The 25,337-nt window shown below is 40.8% G+C and overlaps 1 long non-coding RNA gene across 2 annotated transcripts; it reads left to right on the top strand.

Moving 5' to 3' along the window:
• The first annotated feature begins 685 nt into the window (after window positions 1–685).
• On the top strand, window positions 686–25,175 carry LOC118003436. Of its 2 annotated transcripts, XR_004677346.1 has the most exons (5): window positions 686–988; window positions 1,955–2,061; window positions 15,431–15,537; window positions 19,221–19,287; window positions 20,228–25,175. It is a non-coding gene; the product is annotated as an uncharacterized LOC118003436 (long non-coding RNA). The 2 variants fall into 2 exon arrangements; XR_004677345.1 differs by having other exon boundaries at window positions 19,221–25,175.
• The last annotated feature ends 162 nt before the right edge of the window (window positions 25,176–25,337 follow it).

Below are 25,337 nucleotides of genomic sequence, written 5' to 3'. Positions count from 1 at the left end.
TTTATTAGAAGACGTTATGAATTACCTGGGCCCTCCCAGCAGGGAAGATGTAGCTGTTTGGTATTTATATACTGATTTAAATTTTCACATCATTTTCCAAACATTAATTAATCTGCATAACTTCTAAAGGAACTAGGTAACAATTTGCTCTTTAACTAATAAAGAACCAAGACTGAAAGGCTAGTAGATTTGTTTCAGGTCACACAGTATACTAGAAATACACAGATTATTCAATTTTAAGATTAATCTGATTTTACATTAGTGAAATTTGCCATTGGACTCCGTTGTACCATACCTTATTGCTCCTCAAGTTCATGGGAAAGGAAAGGGAAATTCATCAAGAGTTGAGTGGGGGAGAAAAATCACTTCCCCAAATAAGTATCTATTGGCTAAAAAAATGTCTGTGTGAACAAAGGATGTGGGGCTTAAGGGAAATTGTAAACAGCTACCATCCTGTGAACACCAAACATTTGGTGAGGACAGTTTAAAATAACTATAAGTAGGGTTTTTTAAAAGGAAAGAGTAGACAGCAAAATCTCCTGCCTTCCAGGTGAGTTGGAAGAGGAAAGGGGAGTGCCATGGGCCTTGCCTTTTTTTAAAAAATATTTATTTATTTACTTGAGAGAAAAAGAGAGAGTACAAGCAGGGGGAGGGGCAAAAGGCGAGGGGGAAGCAGACTCCCTGCTGAGCAGGGAGCCCAACATGGGGCTTGATCCCAGGATCCTGGGATCATGACCTGAGCGAAAAGCAGACGCTTAACTGACTGAGCCACCCAGGCACCCCTCCATGGGCCTTGCCTTAATGACAGCTAGGAGTTCATGTGCATGTCGTGTTATTATGGAAATTCCATCTTGCTGATCCACCGTGGTCTCTTTCTCATCCTCAGCTCTTCTCGCCTCACCTCACCTCACCTTACCTCACCTCACCTCACCTCACCTCACCTCACCCCCAGACCGGGGTGGCCTCCAGGATCTCCTGATCACCCAAGGTACTGTACTGCAGGCCTGGCATGTGCATAGCTGATTTTCAGTAGCAAAAAGGGAAGGGTCTCCACTTGTCTGATTGATATCAGGGGCAGGGAGGCAAAGGTAAATCGGAGGAAGAGAGAAAGATTCCACTTAAATAAAATTGCCCAGCATTGCGAAGATGTAAAGTACAGGTTTGGCAGTTTCAGGGCACAGAGCATCATTTATCTGGATTTTCTGAAAGCCTTTGACAAAGTACACCTGCCAACCTGCTCTTGAAAGCCAAAGTAGCAGGATCTGACATAAAACACAATGCCAAGTGTGACACAAAGGAGAGGGTGGAAGGCAGATGATATTGGGATCCTGTCAGGCAGCCAGCTGGTTTCTTTAATTGTTTCAGTTGCATCTATCTCAACAATGTAAAAGCCAGACCCAGTGTACGTGTGTGTGCGTGTGTGTGCAGGGGCATGGAGAAGAGGGTTACACTTGGGGGTTCACACCCTCTTGAGATTACAGAAATAAATCCCACATGCCGTGTCACTGGGTGTGCAACATGAACCCACTCTGCCGTCCTGCTCCCGTGGTAAGACAACCACCTCTGCATTTGCTTGCTTGGAGGGAGAAGGCATGGAACAACCTTGAACACTTACTGAGCACTTACCATATAACACTAACTTTAATACGATGGGCGTTAAGTTTCATGAGGAATGGACACGCTCGGGGCAATGGGAGTGCAGAAGAGGGAGTCATTGACTCTGTGCTGGTGTTGCAGAGGGCTTCACAGTGACTGCACCCGAGCTGTGTGTTAGAATCTCTCAGGGAGCTTTTTAAAAATACTGCTGCCTGGGCCCCAACTCTGGGCAAATAATTCCGAATAGCTGGGCTGGAGCCTGGTCCTCAGTATTTTTATAATGCTCCCTGGGTGATTCTGATGTACAGCCAAGGTTGGGATGGACTGCAGTAAGTGATATTTAAATTGTGTCTTAAAGGAAGCATTGAATTATGTATCACGTGGAGAAGAGGATGCAATTATAGAGAGAAAGAATGGTGGCGACAAAGCATAACAGCATACAGAAGGATGAAGACTTCAGGGAAGGTGAGGCTCTCGGTGTGGCTGGAGTATGGTGTGTGTGTACCAGGAGGGTGGGGCAGGGGACAAAACTGAACGGTAGGTTAACAAAAATGAAAGAAACCAGTGCCAATTGCCTAACAGAAGTGAATATCATCTGCTTCTGGCTTCTCCTTTATGTCATGCTTTATATTTTAGTCTGGAACCATGCTGTGTAGTTTGTATAAGTGATATGGACTATCATAGAAATAGAACAGTGTTCTTTATATCTGGTGTGTCATGACTATTTCCAAAACTCTATCGCTTTATGCCTAAACCTTCTGTAACAGCTTAATTGTTTTTTTCAAAATTTAAAAAATATAGAAAAGCTTAAAAAAGAAAACAGCAATCACATTCCTGCCAGCCAGAATTAATTATTGTTAACATCTTGGTATATTTGCTTCTAGTGTTTTCAAATAGAAAAACCATCCTATTTTATGATTCTGGTAAAAAATGATATTTGCTCTTTATAAAGATTCCAATTAGTGCAGAAAAACAAAAACATGAAGGTTTAAGAAACCATGCCAAATATCATTAGGTGATCCATTATCCCTGACATCTTTGGAATGATTAATATATCATTTTACAAAAATAAGATTTATATTACATTATTAAACTTAATTTTTGACATGAATTTAATAGGAGGGGAAAAGACTGAATTAAACTTAACAAATTATGAAACCTCAAGTCAATATTTCTTTACCACAAGATTCCTACGAGTTGAAAAAGATTCCTCTGCAAGGGTTGGCAGTTTTTGTTTTTTGTTTTTTGTTTTTTTTAAAGGGCCAGACAGTAAATACTTTAGGCTGTTCTGGTCTGTTGTTAGAGCTGGAAAGTAGCATAGACAATATGTAAACAAATGATGGCACTATGTTCTAATGAAACTTTATGTCCAGAAACAGGTGGTCCGCCCCCAGGCACTAGTTTGTAGACTCCTGCCCTATAGTTAAATAAAGGTGATTATGAAAAAACATTTAGGTTTTTTTAAATCACGTTGTAAATTTGAATAATATACCCCCATCTTCAAAAGATGAGAACGTTAGAACTCTCTTGCTACGCCCATCCCCTCTCCCTCAGCTCCCAATTTTTTATTATATTATTGTTTTTATGTTGTCCAGATTTATAATATCCGCATTCTGTTTTGAAACCATAATTGCTAGGATTGTTTGGTAGTCATCCTACGTATAAATGGATCCAGTGTCATGGCTTCTCTATGCTTAAATTCTTGTTTTGATTGACTTTTTTTTTTTTAAGATTTTTATTTATTTATCTATTTTTAAAATTTTATTTACAATCAATTAGCATATAGTGTATTATTAGTTTCAGGGGTAGAAATTAGTGACATCAGTTGCATAGAACACCCAGTGCTCATTACATCAAGTGCCCTCCTTCATGCCCATCACCCAATTATCCCATCCCCCACCCACCTCCCCTCCAGCAACCCTCAGTTTGTTTTCTATAGTTAAGAGTCTGTTATGGTTCATCTATTTATTTTTGAGAGAGAGAGAACAGGGGGAGGGACAGAGGGAAAGGACAGAGAGAGAATCCTCAAGCCAGCTCTCTGTGGAGCACGGAGCCCAATGCAGGGATCGATTTCAGGACCCTGAGATCATGACCTGAGCCGAAATCAAGAGTCAGATGCTCAACCAGCTGAGTCACCCAGGCTCCCCTATTTTGATTGATTTCTTAGTTGCTTGCCTTTGGTTATCAAGCAGTCCTTTCCAACAAGTGTTCATGGGTATTTATATTTAAATGATATCTGGGGTCATCCTTTCTTTTCTCAAAACTTTGAAGACACTGACCCATTGTCTTCTACAATGAATGTTGTGAAATTTGATGCCAGCCTGATTCCTCACCCTTTGTTGGTGATTTTTCTTTCTGCCTGGATGTTTGAAACATTCTTTGTTTTTGAAGTCCAGGTGTTTAGCTAGAAAATACTTGCTGCAATACTCTAAATCAAATTTTCCTGGGATTCAGTGCTTTCTTTCCACCTGTAGATTTCATTTGTTCTTCACTTCTGGAAATTTTTCTTTCATTATATCGTTGGATACAGCTTCTCTTTCACTTGCTGGGTTCTCTGTTTTAGAGACACCTAGTGTCATTAAATGTTGGCTCATCTTTATATTTCATGTTGTGGTACCAAACTATTCGTTCTCTCCTGGTTCATTTTAGAATAGAATGCTTTTAGCTGAGCATAGGGCTATCCAGTCCAAACTACATTTCCAGTGGCTAAATGTGGACACGTGACTAGCTTCAGACCAGTAAGATGTAAGCAGCAGTGATAAGTGTAACCTCTGGGCCATCTCCTTAGAATGCCTGCCCTAGACTCTCTTTATCCTTCCTATGGGCTGAAACATGGGTGTAGAGAGGAGTCAGCTTCAACCACTGGAATGAGAGTGTCTGTAACCACAGGAATGAGATGAGACAGCATCCAGACAGAAGGAACCTTCTCTCGGTTATGCTCCCTATCATGGAGAAGAGCTGTCCTGCCAACTTTAGACTTCTCACCTGTGGACTGTTTTGTGAGTGAGAAATAAACTGGTCTATTTATGGCATTATATTTTCAGATTTCTTTGTTACAGCAGCTTAGCCTGTAACAAACTACTATTCATATCTATTAGCTTCTAATTAATTTCCTTTGTCTTTTTCCTTTGTCTTTTCTGTGCTTACAGTCTTTTCTCCATGCCCATATTTCAGTGTTCAGCAGTGTCTGTTCTGTTCTTCCTATTTATAGTTTATTTATTAGTTCCATAAAGTATTTTGGTATTCAATTTGTTTCCTTATGTCTGCAACCTCCCTTTTTATCTCATTCTGCTATTTTATCATCTCATGGCTGAGCTCTAGTTTTACGTAATTTATGTTCCTATCAAGCTGCGCTATAATGTGAAGAAATTGTGAGAAAATTCCTTCTGTTCCTTGAGTTATATTTTTTTCCGGGTTAGGCTTTGTCTTTTGCAGCCCATGGTTGTCTTTTCCTCTCCCCTCCCTCTCTTTTGTTAGCTCTGGGTGAAATACTGGCCTTTATATAATAAATCAGTATAGTGGCCATATCATTCCTTTCCCCTTTGTACGTTCTTGGGCAGCTCTGCCCCGACAATCTGCTTGCTCTGTGGTAGCGTCTCCTTCCCTGTTGTCTGCTACCAGTGTGTTATCTTTCCCAGCAACATGTGAGAACTGGGTATTCTGGGTGTTCTCCACCTTTCTGTTATCTGAGGGCTTGGGTCAGGGAAGCCTCCGTTTTAGGATACATGTAGTCTTTGTTAAAATACATAGGCTCTCCTCCCACTCTTGAGATTTTGATGAACATCCTATATCAGAGTTTGCTCTACTTAGTCCTCCCTCCCTCCCTCTAGCCCCAGGAGTTTTGGGTCATTTCAATAGAATCCTGAAGACATCACTTCTCTCTGGAGGAATTAGACATATTATTATTTGCTTTCCAATTTCACCTCTTTCTTCCAAGTCCCCTTGTCAAAAGAGAAAAAAGATAAGGATGCCTGCTTGATCGTCTTCTCTCCAGATTTTGTAGTATTTCTGAGACTCTCAATATTTCTGAGGGGCAGGGAGGGGTGAGGTTTGGAGCTATGTCACACCCCTCTACTCTGTTCCAGAATCTTCTGTTTGGTGAATTTAAACCTGCATGGCCATATTCTACAACCCTGCATGACCAATTCTGCCCCAGCCCTCCTCCCCATATAGTGGATGGCATACTAAAGATCAGGAAGGGAAAATAGCTAGGACACACAACCAATCTGCCTAATAGAGGCAGAACTAAAAGGGCACATCACTGCTTCATGGCCCAGTGCTTTTTACTACATTTTCTTGCTTCCTGAGTTCTTGAACCCTTCAAGCCAAACACAGCTCAGGTCACCAGCTCTACTCCTGTCCTCATGGTAAAGCCCCATCACTCTGGTCCCTTTCTCAGTGTCATTTCACATAGATACAGTAGGAGCTTCACTTTGTCTCAGACTAAGGATTAGCAGCAGTCTTGGAGCTAGAAGAAAAACTCCCTTGGGGGCGCCTGGGTGGCTTAGTTGGTTAAGCGACTGCCTTTGGCTCAGGTCATGATCCTGGAGTCCCTGGATCGAGTCCCACATCGGGCTCCCCACTCAGTGAGGAGCCTGCTTCTCCCTCTGACCCTCCCCTCTCTCATGTGCTCCCTCTCTCTCATTCTCTCTGTCTCAAATAAATAAATAAATCTTAAAAAAAAAAAAAAAAAAACTCCCTTGGGAGGCATCTGTAGCATAAGAGCAAAACTCATGGGCTTGGAGCACTGGATTTCAGTCCTAACTCTGTCATTTAATGTGCTGGAGTAAGTCATTTAACTTCTCTGAGTCTCAGTTGTATCTTCTGTAAAATAGGGATATTCTTAGCTACAGGGCAGCTGAATTTTATGTAAAGGATTTGTTCCTAGAGGCATTTCATAATTCTGAACTCACAGAGTTGAGACAGTCTGACAAAGAATGGCAGCTACGGCAGCGACTTCTGCATGGCTTCCAATGTACTACACAGCCAGAAACTACATTTCCCAGCCTCCTTTGCAGCTTGATAGGTTTTTGTGACAGGATTCTGGCCAGTGGTATAGCAATCATAGTGACTTTACTGGTTGGAATACAGACATGATGGTAGGAGCCTAGCAGCCATCTTAGCCACCTTAGATACAGATAGAAAATGCAGAGATGCCTGACGTTGTAGAGCAGCTATATCAGCCATAAACTGTGTGACGTGAGAGAACATCACTGCTGTGTTTAATCTACTGTTATTTGTTACATTTGTGGAATTTATATCCTAATAATATAGGGTATTTTTATTTACTCAGATGGTATTTCTTTGTGGAAACTCCAGCATAAATATATCTTCAATTCACTCAGACTGCACCAGCTTTGAAAAAAGTGAAATTTTATTTTTTTAAATTTAGGGGGATTTGAATTATTTCAAACTTTGTGTATACAGCAATAATTTGTTATTATTATCTTACGTCATGGAATTTCAAATTTATATAATCCAATTTTGCATAAAACTCGACATCACTGGTCTTCCATAAGGCCGTTGTGAGGAATTACTGAATTAATATATAGAGATGCACAATATAAACTTTTTTCATATCAGAAATTGGGGCTTTTTTTACATAAACATTTTATTAAAGGATAACATTAATTTTTGAAAAGGCACAAATCATAAGGTTGATACATTTTCACAAAGCAGACACTGGGAAACCAGCATCCAGAACAAGAAGTAGAGCATTGCAAGCACCCCCAAGGCCTCTCTTATGCTCCTTGTCATTCACTCTGATAGCCCAAAGGTAACCACTATTCTGAATTCCACTCCCAGCTATTATTTTTCTGTTCTTGAATTTACATAAAAGGATTATTACAGTATGTATCCTTTTGTATCTAGCTTCTTACCTTTATTTTTATTTTTATTTTCTTAAAGATTTTATTTATTTATTTGAGAGAGAGAGAGCATGAAAGGGGGGAGGGTCAGAGGGAGAAGCAGACTCCCTGCCGAGCAGGGAGCCTGATGCAGGACTCGATCCAGGGACTCCAGGATCATGACCTGAGCCGAAGGCAGTCGCTTAACCAACTGAGCCACCCAGGCGTCCATGAATTTTAATTTTAAAGACACAAGTTGAAGTAACAACAACAAAAGGTTGATATACCACGTAAACAGAAAGCAAAAGGAAGAGGAGTGGCTATGTTAGTATCAGACAAAATAGACTTTAAGACAAAGACTGGTATCAAAGAGAAAGACAAATAAAAGGGTCAATTAGGCAAGAAAACATAAAAATCATAAACACGTATGTCTTTAATAACACTAACACAAAATACATGAAACAAAAATCATCAGAACTAAAGGAAGAAATAGACAAATCTTCAATCAGAGTTGAAGGTTTAGAAATCTCTGCTGAGTAATTTGTAGAACAAAGAGATTTTAAGAAATTAGTAAGAATATAGAAGGTCTCAATATTACCATCAGCCACCTTGACCTAATTGATATTTATAGAACACTACAACCAACAACTGTAGGATACACATTCTTTTCAAATGTACATGAAACATTCACCAAAATGAATTATATCCTGGACCATAAAATCAGTCTCAATCAACTTTCAAAAGATTTAAATCTTACAGAGTATGTTCTCTGACCCTCTCTGATAGAATTAAATCAGAATTCATTAAGAATGAGAAAGCTAAGACCACACCCTTCTATATAACTCATGAGTCAAAGAAAATCACTAGGGGAGTTTTGAACTGAATGATAATAAAAAAAGCAACATATCAAAATTTTGGGGACACAGCTAGAACACTGCTAAGAGAGGAATTTATCAGTCTAAATGTTTACATTAGAGCAGAAGAAAGGCCAAAAATTAATCATCTGATTCTACCTTAAAAAGCTTTAAAATAAAAAAGAGAGTAAAATAAACTCAAAATAAATAGGAGGGCAAGAATAAAAGCAGATAAGAGGAGAAATCAAGAAATAGAAAACAAATAATAGAGAAAAAAATAGAGAAACAAAACCAAAAGTTTAATCAAATTGGTAAATCCTAGTAAGAGTGACAGAGAAAAAGCAAAAGCAGAAATTACCAATATTGAAGGTAAAAGAGAAAGGAAAGGATGTAGAGGAAGGGAAGGAAGGAAGGGAAGGGAAGAAGGAAGGAAGGAAGGAAGGAAGGAAGGAAGGAAGGAAGGAAGGAAGGAAGGAAGGAAGGAAGGAAGGAAGGAAAAGGCACATAGAGGGTTACAGTTCTCAGAACTGGAAGGGATCTTTTTTTTTTTTTTTTTTTTAAGATTTTTTATTTATTTGCGAGAGAGAGAGAATGAGAGACAGAGAGCATGAGAGGGAGGAGGGTCAGAGGGAGAAGCAGACTCCCAGCTGAGCAGGGAGCCCAATGCGGGACTCGATCCTGGGACTCCAGGATCATGACCTGAGCCGAAGGCAGTCGCCTAACCAACTGAGCCACCCAGGCGCCCCATAGAACTGGAAGGGATCTTAAGGATGATTCCAGGGTAGTCAGTAGCAGAAGTGACCATGGCATTGTGAACAGACTCAAAGAGTGAGGTGAGTAGAGACAACCTTGGAGGAGACACCAGAGGAAATATTATTTTGAACACACAGAAGTCTGAGGTGTGAGCATATGCACACCTCAAAGCCCCATACAGCACATCACCCAAAAAAGGTGGAGTTTGTCATGATGTCCCAAAGCCTCCAAGAAAATACTAAATTCCAGTAAAATACGACTAAGAAAGGAAAATATGTAGTATCGTCTAAACACTTTTCCATTGAAAATAGTTAAAATACAGCACTTAAGCAAAACTTCCTGAAATGCCTTCCTCTGAATATAGTTCTATGAGCTATTCTGCAGAAATGGGTTGGAGGAGGTTTGAGCAACACTGCTCACCACATGGGCCGCCCTCATCCTGAAGATTCATGGTGCACTCCAGCGAGGCAGTGACTCTAGGCAGCCTAACGGTGTGAAAGTCAGCCTGACTCTCTTCAGCGTCACGTTTCCTGTTTTTATGGGGCCACAAAACTCTCCTTTCATGGAACACCTATTCACGTTCCAAGGAACCAGTATTCTTTGGAATACATTTTGGAAAAAAAACTGACCAAAGGGTTAGTATAAAGCTAACAACTGTAATAGCTGTGATTCATTACTATGAGACCATTCTGCAAAGTGAAAAGATAAGGGATAACTTGGTTTTACTTAAAATGTTTCTTCGAAGGAGCTTGAAACACTGGACTCAGGGTGTTTTCGATAGATTCAAATAGAAGTCTAATTACTTCTTGTTGCTATTTTTCCTCTGTAAATTTAATAGCATTTCTCTGTAGCATCCCAGTAGAAATTTAAACATTCTGGGAAAGCGATTACAAGAGAACAATAAAGCACTGGGATTTCATCTACACGTCTGTTACATCTCATACAAGAAAAAAGAATGACTTGAGTTGCTCACCCTTGTGACTTTTGCATAGAATATTATACCATACCACTGCTCAAACATTGTCACAAGATATGAAAAGACAGCAACCGGAGGGCCTCTGGGTTCTCTGCCATTTTTCTTCTGTAAACTTAGGGCTGCGTATTACAAATTGATACTTAGATAGAATCGATCATCTCAACCTTCACTGGGGGCTTATGAAAGGAAGTGAGTTTAAATGGTGCTCCTTTCAGTGAAAACCTAAGAAAGACTTTGTGAATGGGTTTATCACATATTATAATTATTTTTGCACTTGCGATTCATCGCAGTAGTCTAGAACAGTGTGCCAGTCTCTAGGCATTGCTGTTTAAATACCGGCCAAGGTCACAAGTGGGAGGGAGTTCGGTCCTCATTTACCTCATACCAGCAGCTGGGTTGGCATGCAGCTGCAGAACCCCTGGGGGCTCTCTTTATTTAATTTGCCATCCCTTCCTGAGCAGTACTGAGACTTTCACTTCAACGACTCTGCTGGGCTTTGCCATAATTTCTATGGTGTATCAGTAAACTCTGCCAGAGAGATGCCCAAGCAAACCTGAGAGCAGGGTAGGAGCGTGTCCAGTTCAGGTATTTTTGCTTAAGTCAATGATGGCATTAACCCCACATACAAATTCAGCCTGTTTAAAAAATACAACATTATTCATTAGTAGAGAAACTGATTTGTAAGGAAAAGTATTCAGTCATCTTAATAATGTGTGTGTGTGGGCGCCTGGGTGGCTCAGTTGGTTAAGCGACTGCCTTCAGCTCGGGTCATGATCCCGGAGTCCCAGGATCGAGTCCCGCATCGGGCTTCCTGCTCGGCAGGGAGTCTGCTTCTCCCTCTGACCCTCTCCCCTCTCATGCTGTTTCTCTCTCTCTCAAATAAATAAATAAAATCTTAAAAAAAAAAATAATGTGTGTGTGTGTGTGTGTGTGTGTGTAAGACCCTGTCCTTTTCACAATTTCTTTTGGGATAATTTTCCTAGACTCTGAATCAGACTGTCAAAAGTAAATACAGGCCCAAATTCTGAGTAAGCCACATATTAATTATAAGGCTTGGTCATAAATCTATTCCCTGGGTTTCTTATCTGTAAAATGGGAGTGGTGATCTCTCTGACACACTCTGAGTATTAAAAGTGGTAACACGTAAAAGTCACTAGGACGAGGTCAGGTACACAATAGGTACTCTATAGATGCTTTATGAAATGCATAACTGCAAAAAGAAAAAAATCAACACCTTCTGTGACTTTTGTTTCCACAATCAGAAGAGAAAACAGTTTCACCTGGTCTGCTTTTCCGTTTTTCACATCTTGGTGGTGGTCAGAAAAGGGAAAGGAAGAGAACCAAAGGAAACTGATTTTGCTTGGAATCAGAATGATAGGTTGTCAGAACTGGAAGAAATCTTAGGGATGGTGTGATCCGATGCCCTAAATTTACCAATGAACAAACTAAGGCCCGAGGATTCTAAGCGCTTTGCCCCCAGATCACATAGAAGTTAAATGGCCGATCCAGGATTGGGGTCCAATATAAACACGGACTTTTCTTATAATGAGGACTGTTAATATTGTGTGAAGCTATGGTGGTTTAAAAAAATCTTCCTTTGGCTAACTTGAAAAATAGTTCTCCTTTTACAGGTTTCTTATTATTTTTTTCTTTTTTTTTTTTAACATTTTACTTTACTTTTAATCCATCAGGAGTTTTCTTTGGTTTCGGATATAAAGTTAGGACTTAACTGAATACTCTCTTCCCAAATCGTTAGTCCAGAGACTTGGCACCACACATCTCACCAGCCCTCCCTTTCCCCCTGACTTACAGTATCACCTTCCCTACCTTCAAAATTATTTTTTACACTAAGGTCAATATCCATGCTCATTTCTTATTCCATTGATCTGTTAATTTTTCTACCCATAGGATGCTGTTACAATTATGTTAATGTTATCATATGTTTTAACAAGTTGTCTGAAAAATTTACCTTCATTAATCTTCTTTAGAAAAAAAAAAACCCTGAAGCTTTTGCCCATTTATTTTTCAAGATCATGAACACTGGCAAGTTGAAGAGAATTAATATTCCACATAGACCAAATAAAACCCATAAGAATTTTGATTGAAATTACATTCGATATAAATATTAATTTGGAAACAACTGGCACTTATTATAATCATTTTTCCTCTTTGGGAATATGATGTATCTTTTTATTTATTCAACTGTTCTTTGATGTGGCTCAGTAAATTCGAGGCATAGCATGTCAAGCTTTAAAAGCACACAATGATGATCTAGGGAAGGGAAAATAAATTCTACCTGAAGTGGTTTAGGGAGGTATTTTTTATGGCCAAAAAGAGGAGTGCTCTACAAATGCAGCCAAATGAGGTACATGGTATTTCATTATTTAAATTAACTTGACACAGCCTAGCTCAATTACACAGGTCCTTACCAAGTTGTTATTCATAGTCATTAACCACATATGCATCAACCAACAATAAGTTTATATTGGGTTCTTACCAGATCTGGCACCATGTTTGATGTTGATGATATGTTCCCTGTCCTCAAAGGAGTTTACGGTCTAATTGAAGTAAGTTTCCATCTTTAAAAGTACCAGCTCTAGAGAGTAGGTCTTTTTTTTTTTTTTTAAGATTTTATTTATTTATTTGAGAGAGAGAGTACGAGTGAGTTGGGGGGAGGGACAGAGGGAGAGGAAAGAGCAGACTCCCTGATGAGTGGGGAGCCCAACTTGGGGCTTGATCCCAGGACCCTGGGATCATGACCTGAGCCAAAGGCAGATGCTCAACTGACTGAGCCACCCAGGTGCCCTGAGAGTAGATCTTAAATGTTCTCACAACACACACACTCACAGAAGAGGTAATTATGTGAGGTGATGGATGATACCATTTCACAGTATAGTATATACGTGTATCAAATCATCACATTGGACACCTTAAACTTATACAACATTATTTGTCAATTCTATCTCAATAAGCCTGGGGGTGGAGCAGGAGAGTACCAGCTCTTCTTCTTGTTCTAATCCTTGAGTTAATATAGCCTCTTACTATGTAGTTTGATCTTTTACTTCTATTCCCAGACCAAGGCAAAGAAATTTCTCAAGCAAATTCCTTGGTCATCAAGGGAGCAGTTTTTGGCTGGGTCCCAGATCTACTCCTCAGGTGTAGGTCAAAGTCATCATCCTCAAAGCTACCTGGGGTACCATAGACAGATTGGCTGAGTTTGAATTATGACTTGTAGCTGTGCGACTTTGGGCAAATTATTTAGCCACTTTGCCTCTGTTTCCCCAAATATAAAATGGAAGTGGTAATCATATTTAACTTGTAGGGTTACTGTGAAGATTACATGAGCTAATTTGTTTATATTGTACTTACTACCATGCCCAGCATGGAGAAGCACTCAGAAATACTGGCTGTCACTTAAAATGCAGTTTCCCTGGCAGGTAATACATTTCAGCTTAATGCAGCCCAGAGCAAAAGCACAGCTAGGTGTCCTGCAAGTGTTCAAGATTAGAAAATGGGATTTTGTGGGGGAATGATCTTCCCTTCTATGGAAGCTTAGGTCCTACACTTGAAGCTGTGGGTAAATGGAATAATTAACCCACGTCTGTGGGAAAATGGTGGCATCTTCCCTTGGGATTTCAATGTTTTAGATTAGATGATAATTCTATAATTAGAGGGTTACAGTCTTAAAAATCCTTGGCAGAAAGAGTCAATCCTCTTCCCCCCTAAATTATGGTTATATTAAATGAATCCAATATTAAGTATCCAGTATATCTTTAAGTGGGTCAAGAGGAGGAGGTTGGGATAATGTTTTCTGGGGTGGTCAGCTACCTCTCTTGGGTCAATGCCTGTTTTCACTTTACAATGTCTCCTGATAACGTTCTACACGGATCAGCCCCTTTTTGGCTAGAAATGGAAAACGGTATTTTGAAACTCAGAATTTTCTTAGCATATTAAACGTGAGATTTTAGTATGACTGAACCTAACCACTGGCTACATCTGGGCCTCTCACTAGCCAGGCATGGGGGGAAAGGAGAATTCCTTTGCTCTAAGTGGCCCCAATGGCTTGAGAAACTGTCCATCGCTGAGTAGCTCGCCTGGGATCTCCCTGGGAGATAGGGAAGCAGGGTATCTCACCAAGAAATCCCCAAGGATCTTTTGCATTTCTGGTTCCTTCCCACCTCTCTTCTCATCTTTCACTTTCTCCTCCTGATGCCTCATGCCTCCTATTTCTTCCAGCCAGGGTCCCTCTCCTGCTCTGGGTGCTACAATGACTCAGATAGGAAGAAAGAGTAGTAACAAGGAGATGTGTTCCCCCACCCCTATCCCCGACTCTGAGCCTTAAGCCAGCAAAATGAGTATATGATCAATGCAGTCAGCTCCATGCCCAAGTTGCTTTAAAAGACCCAGGCCCCAGATAGGAAGGTAGTGTAACTAAAGTTATCAGAGAAACTAGGCGCCAACTGAAGGTATAATTTCCTTTTATAGCAGGAAGTTAGTAAAAAGGAAGGCAGTGGTTAAAATCATAGGCTCTAATATCAGATAGGCCTGGATTTGAATCTGGGCTGTCCCACTCACTAGTTGCACGACTGAAGCAAGAAATGTAGTTTCTCTATGCCTCAGTTTCTTTATCAGTTAGATGGGAGTCATATCACTCACTCCACTGGGATCGATGTGGGCATGGATATAAGAAGCTCAGCGCAGTGCAGCATAATTCACGGAGTCAAGTCCAAGCAAATCGTAGCTATTTATTATAAAAAGTTGAATCAGAACGTCAACATTTCTCAGTGTCCATAAAGCACTCCATGGGGATGTATTCATATCCCTTTGGCAGGAGTAGCTTCACAGATGGTTGCATCAGACTATAAATGTGTGATGCTTCTCACCATGAAGATCGTCCAACTAATTACCCTCAGTCAGTTTCCCTGTTCACTAAGCAGCCTTCTAACGGGGCCTTCCGTATCGCTTTCTAAAAAGGAAACGATGTGCTCACCAGCTCAGGCTGACTGCAACATTCAGGCTTGTCTGACAATTACAGCTCTCCTTAGAATAAACACAATGGCATCCAGTTTATACGTCAGTCTCTTATGAGCTCAGCTGCACCCAAGAGATGGATCCAAGTCTGACAGAATGAAATCTCTAACTGTAAAGTGGAGGGTCGTACCCTGGGTTGCACCAAATTAGTAGCACTCCTGGGCTCTCTAAGCTGCAAATTGCCGACCTGTGACACAGGTATAGACTGGAGGTCACCTGCCCGGCCCCAGTGGACTTACTTTTGTGACTCCTGTTCTAAGGATAAGAACACTTTGGACGTGTTCTTAGGATTTTTTACTTCTTGCGAAAGAGCAAAAAAGGAAGAAAAAAGCGTATCCCCTGAACACCACTTTTCCTTTTTTTTTCCTGTTTAGCGTAAACAGAGAAGTTGGGAAACACACCCATATTTTAGAAAACACTCTGATGAAGATAGTCCCCCAGGCTATTTCTTTGCATGAGCAGTTGGGACCACAATGAGTTGGTAAGCGGGTGAGATTTGGCGGGGTGGGGAGGAGGGTGTCTTTACACTGTCCAGTGCTGAGGCTGGCAATTGGCAATGAGGAAGGGGGGCTGTGGAGAAGGGGTGCAAGGTGGAGGGGAGGGGAGGGCAGACAGCATTTGCGAGGAGCCAGTCAGCTCTCTGCTCCACCTGGCTCTCTTGCCTCCACCAATCTTGCCCCAGATCCTGCTTTGGACTAACATTGGAGGGAGAGGGGACATATGGGGATTAGGGATGGAGTTCCAGTACAGTCCTGGATAGCAGTGGGGAAGTATTTTCAGCATCTGGGAGAAAGCCCAGCCATCCAGCTAGATTGGCAGCTCTGGGTGGCCATTCATATGACAGGGACAGAGTTGTAATGGAAACGGTCAGGGGGAAGGTTGCCTGCAGAACTCTAAATAGTCCGTTTCAGGAACATGGAACAAGTTCAAGAGATAATGCCAGATAATGCTATTCAAGAAATCTTTATCACCAAAGAGAGAGGAAATAAAGTTTAATAACCAATGAGGACATCAAGGGAGAGAGATCGTTCAGGAGAATTCTAAAGCTGCCATTCGGTGAGAGCATCTGGAGAAGTGATCTAATTTCAGAAACTGTCTGCCTTCAGTCTTTCTTTTTATGATCCAGGCTGAGATCACACAATTAGATTTCAGTTAGCCCATTCAAGGCCAACCACCAATTGGCCTTACCTGTCCAGCCACATCTTTTGGTTTTTTTCCCTTTATAAAAAGATGATTAGGCAAAGCTCCAAGCCACTCCTGGTTACTCCCTCTTCTCCACCTCTGCCTTTGCTTGATAGCTTCCAGAGCTTCCAACGCAGGCCCCTCTTCTCTCAGCCATGCCCACCAGCTTCTCCAAGGCCTATCTTGACTCATGCACACCCCCCGCCACCCTGGGGGCAGTTACACCCATCATTACTCTGTCTCCCCGAGAGGCTGGCAGTTCCCCAAGGCACCAACGCAGCACTGATCTGGGAGTCGCCGAAGAGCTGTGGCCACAACGACGATGACTATGACCCGGAACAAGCCAGTTTGTCTTCTCAGGATACAGATGGGGAATCTCAGTCCTTAGAGACTGAATTTTGTTCCCATGACAGCGAGGCTATGTTACAGCAGCGGTGGGGCCCCATTCGCGCCCACGTCCTCCGAGTCTCCTCTCGGTCTACGGTTCTTTCCGCTGAAGAGCTCACAGCTGCTTCCAGACCTCATGGTTGCCAGCCATAAACAGATTTATTCAGGCTATCATTGCAGATAGAGATGGAAATCAAAGGACTACATAAGTTGGATATTTTGGTGGCATATTGTCCCAACGTCACAGCCTAATGAGAAGGATCGCCTCCAGATAAATATCTTCTGGACTTGCATTACACATTTGATGCAGAGCGGATGATTTTAAAGAAAGTATAGGGTGAATTACTCTAGTCTGTGGGTACTTACTTCTGTTGTACCAGTGAGGTGTTTTTTTTTTTTTTAAGATTTTATTTATTTATTTCTTTGAGAGAGAGAGAGAAACAGCATGAGAGGGGAGAGGGTCAGAGGGAGAAGCAGGCTCCCTGCTGAGCCGGGAGCCCGATGCGGGACTCGATCCCAGGACTCCGGGATCATGACCTGAGCCGAAGGCAGTCGCTTAACCAACTGAGCCACCCAGGCGCCCAACCAGTGAGGTTTTAAAAGGCTAGGAATGTATACTTGAATTCAAGTACAGTTTAAGGTACAATGGGTTAGAATATTGGAACACAGCAATTGTATTTATTCATCTCAAGTACCTCTCGGTGGATAATTAACCTGGGCTGTGATAAAAACAATTCTATTAGGCCCATTTCTCTTGTGGCTGATGCCACTGTGCCACTTGCTATAGTATTTTTCCTTTGTTTCATTCTAAACCAAACGCTACTATAATAATGCAAGTATTACCGCTTACGTAGCAGTTCCATTTTCCTCCGTGCAATGGAAAAGCCACCATGGTTAGAGGAAAGCAGGAAGTTTATATTTTCACTCATGAAGATGTAGTTCTTATGAAAATCTGCAGTGACAGTCTAGATATATCCATGGTAGGTTTCCTGTACCATCCACTAAGAGAGTTTTTTATCCATAAACAATACAGAGTCTTTAGGATACTTCTCTGTTCTGATACTTCACACTTTGCCCCACACTGGATATTTGTGAGAAAGAGAAGGAAATCTATCACAGGGAGTTCTAATTTGGGGGAGGGGTATCATGAGCCCCTTTGGGAGTCTGGTGACACCTACAGACCCCTTCCTAGAATAATGTTTTCATAAATGCATGAAACAGTATACATTGGAACCAAGTATATTGAAATACAGTTCTAGCCATGGACCCGTGATGCCCTAAACCTATCACAGAGCTGACTCAGGCTCCACCAGCTACGTAATTTTTGGCTCCTCAAAGTGCGATTATGAGGTTAGAAACATAGCCTCCTCCTTACCAAAACTCAAGCCCAAAACCCAAGTCACAAAGTGCAAAGGCATTGGATCACATCCGGGGGCAAGGCTAGCTGGTTAGCAGGTGGCCGCTGACCTGGGATGATGGCAGGGCAGTGAAAGGCTCTCTTCCTGCATCCCTCAATCCCCCTCCTCCCTGTCCACTCATGCTTCAAATCCCTTAATAGAGTCTAACTCCTTTGGTTTAATTAAATAGAGGATTTACTCTTGTTAAAAAACAAAAACCCATGGGAGAAGTAATACTCCATGCCAAAGATTTTCAGATTTATTTTCAGGAGTAGAAGCTATTTTTCAAATGCAACCTTAAATAGAATGCTGATATGTAAATAAATGCAAATTTTTAAAGAGTTTAGTATAATTCTATGTGTTGAATTACATACACAAATAAGCATATATATTTTATGTAAATCAACACTGGAAACAATGAGGTTGTCTTGATGAAGGCAAATTATGAAATCAAGAGTTACAGATAATAACTACCATCTTGCATCCATCTCAGCATACAATTTATTTCTGTATTTTCTTCTTGCATGCACAAGATGGAGAACATTCTGAAGTCAATGGATAAGGAATTTCAAATAGCTAACAATTTATGGTGTTTATAATCTCAGGAGTTCCCTCAATTAAAATGCTCCAGAAGCTTTAAAGAATAGTAGGAATTTTTTGTTTCAAAATGGAATCATTAACAATATCTAACAACTGCTCGTATCCCTTGGTAATTGAGGATTAGTTGATGAGTACTTAATTTAGGGAGATTTGTCCAGTGGATTTCATAAATACTTTGAATCCTAACTCCCCTTACCTACTTCATAACCTTAGGTGAGTAGCTTAATCTTAGTCTCAGTTTTCTCATGTGTAAAATGGTTATAAAAATAGCACATATGTTATAGGTATAAGGGTTAAATATGAGAGTGTACATAAAGCACTTAGCGTAGCATCTGGCACAGTTTAGCAAGTGCTCTTATTTTTGAGGGGCCCAGTGACCAGAAGTACTTTTCAACTGTATATAACAGTTGTAACATTGTAACATTGTCCTATAACATTGTAAGATGTTCGTTCCATCATGTCCATTGAAATTTCTTCTTGGGTATCTCGGCACCCTCCTGTTTTGGATAGTCACTCAACTGCAAAACAAGCTAATTTTGTTTTGCGTGTTGAGTCCAAATTTTAAGAGGATGCTTTATTGCTGACCTTTCATGTACAGCTGTAAGCAAACTCACATGGCGGCCCTGCATTGCCAGATGAAGATCGTACAGCACATTTCCAACCAGGTAAGAACCAACCCAAGCCTAAAATGAGCAACGAGATGATCTATAATGCTGTATTCCCACCACGCAAGGTGTATTATTGTAATTGTACCATTCACTATTACGCTGCCAAACGTGAGCTCCAGAGAACTTGCCTGGCTTTGAATGCATGGTGGCACACGTTTGTTGTAACGCTAATACCAGTGGAATGCTTAGTAGGGGCTAGGCGCTGATTTAAGACCTTGACGTGTATTTGCTGACTTAACCTTCACTTATTTATTTGTGTGACTATTATAGGAGCGTATATGAGCATATCTGAATTTCAAAATATGACCAGTACAAAGATACACCCTATCTAATAAAAGACACCTTTCTGGGAATTCAAATGTGTGTGTGTGTGTACGCATGCCCACGCACTCCAAGAATTAACCTAACAGTGCAAACTAACCCATTGATTGTATCTAGTATGTATGAAAATTTGGTACTTAACCTAAGTATGTCTGTGTTTTCTTTGTTACACTTTAAAATGGCTCAAATATTTATCAAAAAAAAGTTAAATATGAATTAAATGCTTGCAGTCTCCCGGAAACTCACCAGAGTTCTCCGTAACAGTTTGAAAACGAGAGCATTAAGCCTTATTACTCATTTATACTGGAGTGTGAAAGGAGCCAAATCAGATCCTTCCCCAGGGGCCCAGGTGTGAAGAAGTGGAAGGAAGTATGAGATTTCTAGTATTAGCTCATTTTTCCCAAAGCCAGGAGCCTTATTAGGTACCTATTATGTGCCAGCAATGTTATATTACCTATAATTCCCAGAACCCCCTTGCCTAATGGGCACCACTATTCTGACTCTGTAGAAGAGGGAACTGAGGATTTGAGATTGCATTTGCTTGGCTGGGGTTGCATAACTGCAAGATGGCAGATAGGACCCAAACTGAGCCACTCAATCCTTCCCACCCCACCAGACCGCCTCCAACCCAGCCTCCCCGTTTTATAACCCTGGAAGATGGGAATGAGCGAGGTGGAGTAACTTGCTCTTGGAAACAGCTAGTTGGTGGCAAGGCTGTTGCAGGAATCCAGGAGCGAGGGTGTTTCACTAGGAAGATTCTCTCGGATGGCCCAGTGGGAGGATGCCCCGTGCAACCAGGGTGACCGTGGCCAGCAACATCGTTTCTTCACTTCTAGACTCGGCATCAGGTCACTTAGTTTCAATCAGAGACTGGATGCGGGAGGAGACAGACCAGTCCTCTCCTGAGCACCTATTATGTGTAAAACACTACTTGGGGCAGGGGAAAGTCTGAAAAACAGGCAAACAGAACGGACGGCAAGGCCCCTGCCCTCATATCAGGGTGGGAAAGAAGGCATCATCATAGGAAATATTAAATAGAATCCTTGGAAGGTTTTTCAGTAATATTTTGGCTCTCTCCTTCAACCGCTACGGTAATGTAAGCTTTAAATGACAGTATAAAACATGGCACGATACAATCCGCGAAAATTGCCACTGGTCACAACTAGTATTTTCAGAGCCCTTATTTGTACCAGGACCTTTGCTAAGTGCTTTGACTTCTCTCATTTAAATCTCGATACAATCCTATGAGATACTCTTACTATGGACATTTTACACGTGAAACAACGCAGGCTCTTTCTGGGAGGTCCCTCATCGGGCAAGATTCACACCAGGCCGTGGAGTCTGAGCCAGACTCCCTACGCTGAGAGCTAGCGAGTGCTGGGAGTTCGGCACAGGGCTGGGGGGTCTGGGAAGGCGTGCAGCATCTCAGCACAGAAACTCAGGAAACATTCTCAAGAAGTTTGGAAACTCCCTACCGGCGGATTTTTTGTGAACGTTACCCGATGAGGGCAAAGCCTCTAATAGCCTCTTCCCGCTCCCAGAGTCCTAGTGGGCTTTTGTGAGAGAGCCCGGGAGCAGCCAAGGTCAATTGTCTCATCACTTTCTTCGGCTTTGCCAGGACTCAAAACCCAGGCAACCACCTACCAAGGTGATGTACCAGCCCCATTCTCCAGCACCACCACCGGTGCCATACTGGAGGCGTGCATTTGAGGAATCAGGAAGAACATGAGAAGTCCTTGTTTTCTGGAAAACTCTCTCTAAGCGACCTGACGAGAAGGCTCTCTTGAGCCACGGAAGTGGGGGTGCTGTCTGTGCGTGCCAACACGGTGCTTGGGTAATGACTGTGTGTCATAAATAGGAGATGGCATTTCTGAATGTCTTTAAAAGCGATTTTCCTTTTGTTCCACTAATTTAATTTACCAAATGGTCCTGGGAAAAGGGAGGGGGACCAAGATGCTGACTCCACGTTTCCTGGAAAATCCACATTTTCTTTCTAAACTGCTCTCAAAGAAATTCCATCTGACTGTTGTCTGCTGGCTCCCTCAGACTCTCCCTCTGTCAAAATTCTGACCCGGCAGGTGTGAGAAAGAAGAGCTGCAGAACTTGAGTGAATACCCACATCTGTTTTTGGAAAAAAGGAACAGAAGCAGCACAGAAGGAAGTAAAAGAGATAATTGCTGGCTTGAACTACAATGCATTTTCCTTGTGGGCAGAGGGCCAGCTTGCAGCAGGCAGACTAGGCAGGCCCATCTTATTGGAATTCAGGGGTGGGCCTCCGTTCTTGTCCGGAGACAGCTGTAAACCAGCGGCCCATAGCATTGCAATCAGGCACCGAGTTTTGTCAAGGAATGCTGATACGTACAGAAGCAGCTTTGTCTGCTTCAACTGCACCCCTGCCTAGTGAAATGACAGTCAATCTCTGATTCCAGATGACAAGAACTGGAGAAAAACTTAAAACAAATGGCGACCTTTCAAAAGATTAATTTGTTTACCAACAAAATGTTCCCTCTTTGTCATCCGAGATGGGGGTGACCTTCACTTTCCCATATCTAGGCTGAAAGGATGCTGACTATAGTCATCTGTTAACTCCGTCTCAGCAATTATTCCCTTTTTTATTTTTAGTGACAAGAAGGGTTTATTAATTCACTCTGCTTCTTGTTATGGTTTATAAATGCAACAAGCTCATTCTGAATTACTGCAGTGTAACATCAATTTGTCTAAATCTAATTCTGCTCCCATTGCCAAATTACGTTGTGACTCTAATTGTGGCCATATGCATGGACTTAAAACACAATCATGTTTTGAAATCGTCCTTCTTTCTCCCCCCACCACCCCCCGGCCCCGACCTTCCCCCTTTATTCTGGTGCTGCTTCTAATCATTTGACATGAACACAATTGCCTCACTTTTCATTACTTTATCATCCCAGAAATGAATGTACTTTCACGAGAGAGATTACTATGTACAGCCCAAGTGAAACAGTAAAGAATGAAACTATGATTTGTGAAGTGTGGTTGCTACCCAACTAAGTTAGTGAAAAACACCGCATAACATATGACTCATAAAATCGAGAGATCATAATAGTATTAAATTCAACCTCATGAATAAATAAAAGATTCTAAGTTTACATTGCATTATATATTTATTTATTTGGAAAGTGGGACCAAAGGACTGGTATAATTCTATAGCAACTCATAGGTTGCCAACAAGAAAAATGGTTTTATGATTCTTTTCTAGGTCATAACAGTTATAATCAGACTTATTTGTGCAGCGATTCAAAGCAATGTTTTGTTTGGCTATTGTGTTATGCATTCATAATTGTTCTTTTAAAATTCATGCTAACAGATACATGTTTCAAGCCTCGTAAGAAACCTTTTTATGTAAACGAAAGAAATCAAAGTCAAATTTTCTGTGGATCTTCGAATGTGTTGCATCAGAAAGTCTAACTGGAGCTAGATGGCAGTGAGGAAGTGTGAAGCTGATGTATCAGGGATTTCTTCCTCTTGTCTCCCCATACCTGTGAGGCTCTGCTCTAAAACCTATTAGATCACTGTTGTTGTTGTTGTTGTTGTTGTTGGATAATTTGGCAGATTTACTATATTGGAAAAAATCATTAGTGAGTTTCACTTTTAGTACTTTTTTTATAAATTGATTTTACCTATAGTTACAGGATATAAAATTCTGAAGGCACGTGGGGTGGGGTGTATGTGCATGCGTGCACGCGTGTCTGGGGTATATGTGCTTTCAGTGCTCTAAAATCTCTGCACCAGCCCCTTATGATCAGGAAGGATACACCTCTTCATAAAATGGAGAAAATATCAGTTTCTAGGAACTAATCATGTAAATCAGCTACATATTCAAATTTGCTCTGTCAAAAATGTCGAAGATCATTTACAAGCTGTTCAAGTTTCATAAGAAGGAGGGAAGCACATGGCCCTCAGCAGCCAAATTATAATCCCCTTTGAGTGTTTAGAGTATTTCTAAAAAGCGATTAGCCTTGATGCTGCTTTTCTAATTAACTATACATCACAACACTAGACACATTGCTTCCGCGTGGGGAAGTGCTTTCAGAAACATTCTTATAAGTGGTAAATCACAACTGTGTCTGTTCCCAAATGCTCTATGTGATTGTTTAAAACCAATACCTGAATATTTCTCGAACAGGGCTCTTGGCACAGTGTTTTCATTTTGTAAATCCAAAACGGAATTGCTGATTTTCCATTACGACCATCATATATACATACAGCAACGTGAGATGATAGGATCAGCTATTTTGATTGAAATGCTAATAGCTTGAGCAAAATGTATATAATGTCCATACATTTTAAAGGGCTCTGATGTAGATTTTCATGGAGTCAGCTTAATGGGAAAAAAGGATCTTCAATACAATAAATGAGTGTATATTATCTATGTATCATGCAAGGCCAAGCGCTTTCCCAAACCCTCTGCATTTGAAGTACATGGGCACAATATCCAAAGCACTCGTCCTCCTGGGAATTAGCAAAAAATATAACAAATGACTAAGGTTCTGCCCCAGATTTTGGATATAACTTTGAATTCCTATATATGTCTGAATCTTCACTCCCATTCCTTAAAGCCAACCAGAATCCTCTCTAAATCTAGAGGTGTGTCTTTTTAAACTTCGATACTCATCAGGAAAAGTTTGCTGGAAATGCTGTTGTTGCCTTGGGCTACAAAGCCCCAGCATTCCACCAGTTACGCCAATATTAATTCTAGATTGAAGGGGGGAAAGCAACAACAACAAAAGAGAAATCTGCTTCTGTCTGTGCAGCCAGAGAAATAATATTTTTATTTCAAGGGCTTTGGGCTCATGGGACGCAGACAAAAACCCTTTCCCATTATTCACAGTGACATTTTAAATAAAGTTTCAGCAGGAATAAAAATATCTAACTTTCTGGTTATTTCTTAGGCTATAGAAGTATTTCTATGATAGAGTGCACTTAGGCCAAACCTATTAGAATAACATAAAGCACATAGAAAGAAAGTAAAAAATATTATTTCAGGGTTACATGAATGAAGCAGGTAGATGAAAATGTCTGTGTAGGAAATTTAGAAGATTAATCCAAGAGACTATTCTGATTAGAAATGGTTTTGCAATTTAATTCTAAAATTCATCTTGTTTTTTAGTTTTGATCTCCCCAAAGCATACATTTAAGAACTTTTGAGAGAAGCCAAAGGTTTAAAATGTATTTACAAACATACAGGTGTCACCTCAGTGATTGTTTTCAGTATTAGAAATAATCTCAAGTCAAATAATTTCTCAATTAAAATGAAGCACTACTTTTGAATCTCCTAAGAAAACCCCACAACACAGAAAGTACAGTCCTTGCTTTGGGAGACTTAGCAGCCAGTCAATGGTAAATATAGGCACAGACTCTGAGATCACTTAATGCCAATCTCCATTTGATCATTCTTCCCTCCCATCAAATTTTGCTGACATAAAGAATGATTCCATGCTTGCTTCAGATTTAGAATAATATTCTTAAATTTGGTATACTGGATGATTATATGCATTGAAGCCGATTACCGTACTGTTTTCTTTTGATTTTTCTAGCGGTAAGCCTACTGTCAAAGAAATAAAATATTTAACATTTCTCTCTTCATTCCTTTTGTTGTTAAATTATTTCATCCTTGTTAAAATGATGATACCAGATTATTTAGGAACATCAGATAAAACAGAGAAATTTGAACGAGCTACAAATAGATC

The sequence above is a fragment of the Mirounga leonina genome, unplaced genomic scaffold, assembly GCF_011800145.1.
Source record: "Mirounga leonina isolate KUSES-001 unplaced genomic scaffold, KU_Mleo_1.0 Mir_91, whole genome shotgun sequence".
Lineage (NCBI taxonomy): Eukaryota > Metazoa > Chordata > Mammalia > Carnivora > Phocidae > Mirounga > Mirounga leonina.
The sequence above is the reverse complement of the archived record's forward strand: the minus strand, read 5'-3'. Positions and strand labels throughout refer to the sequence as shown.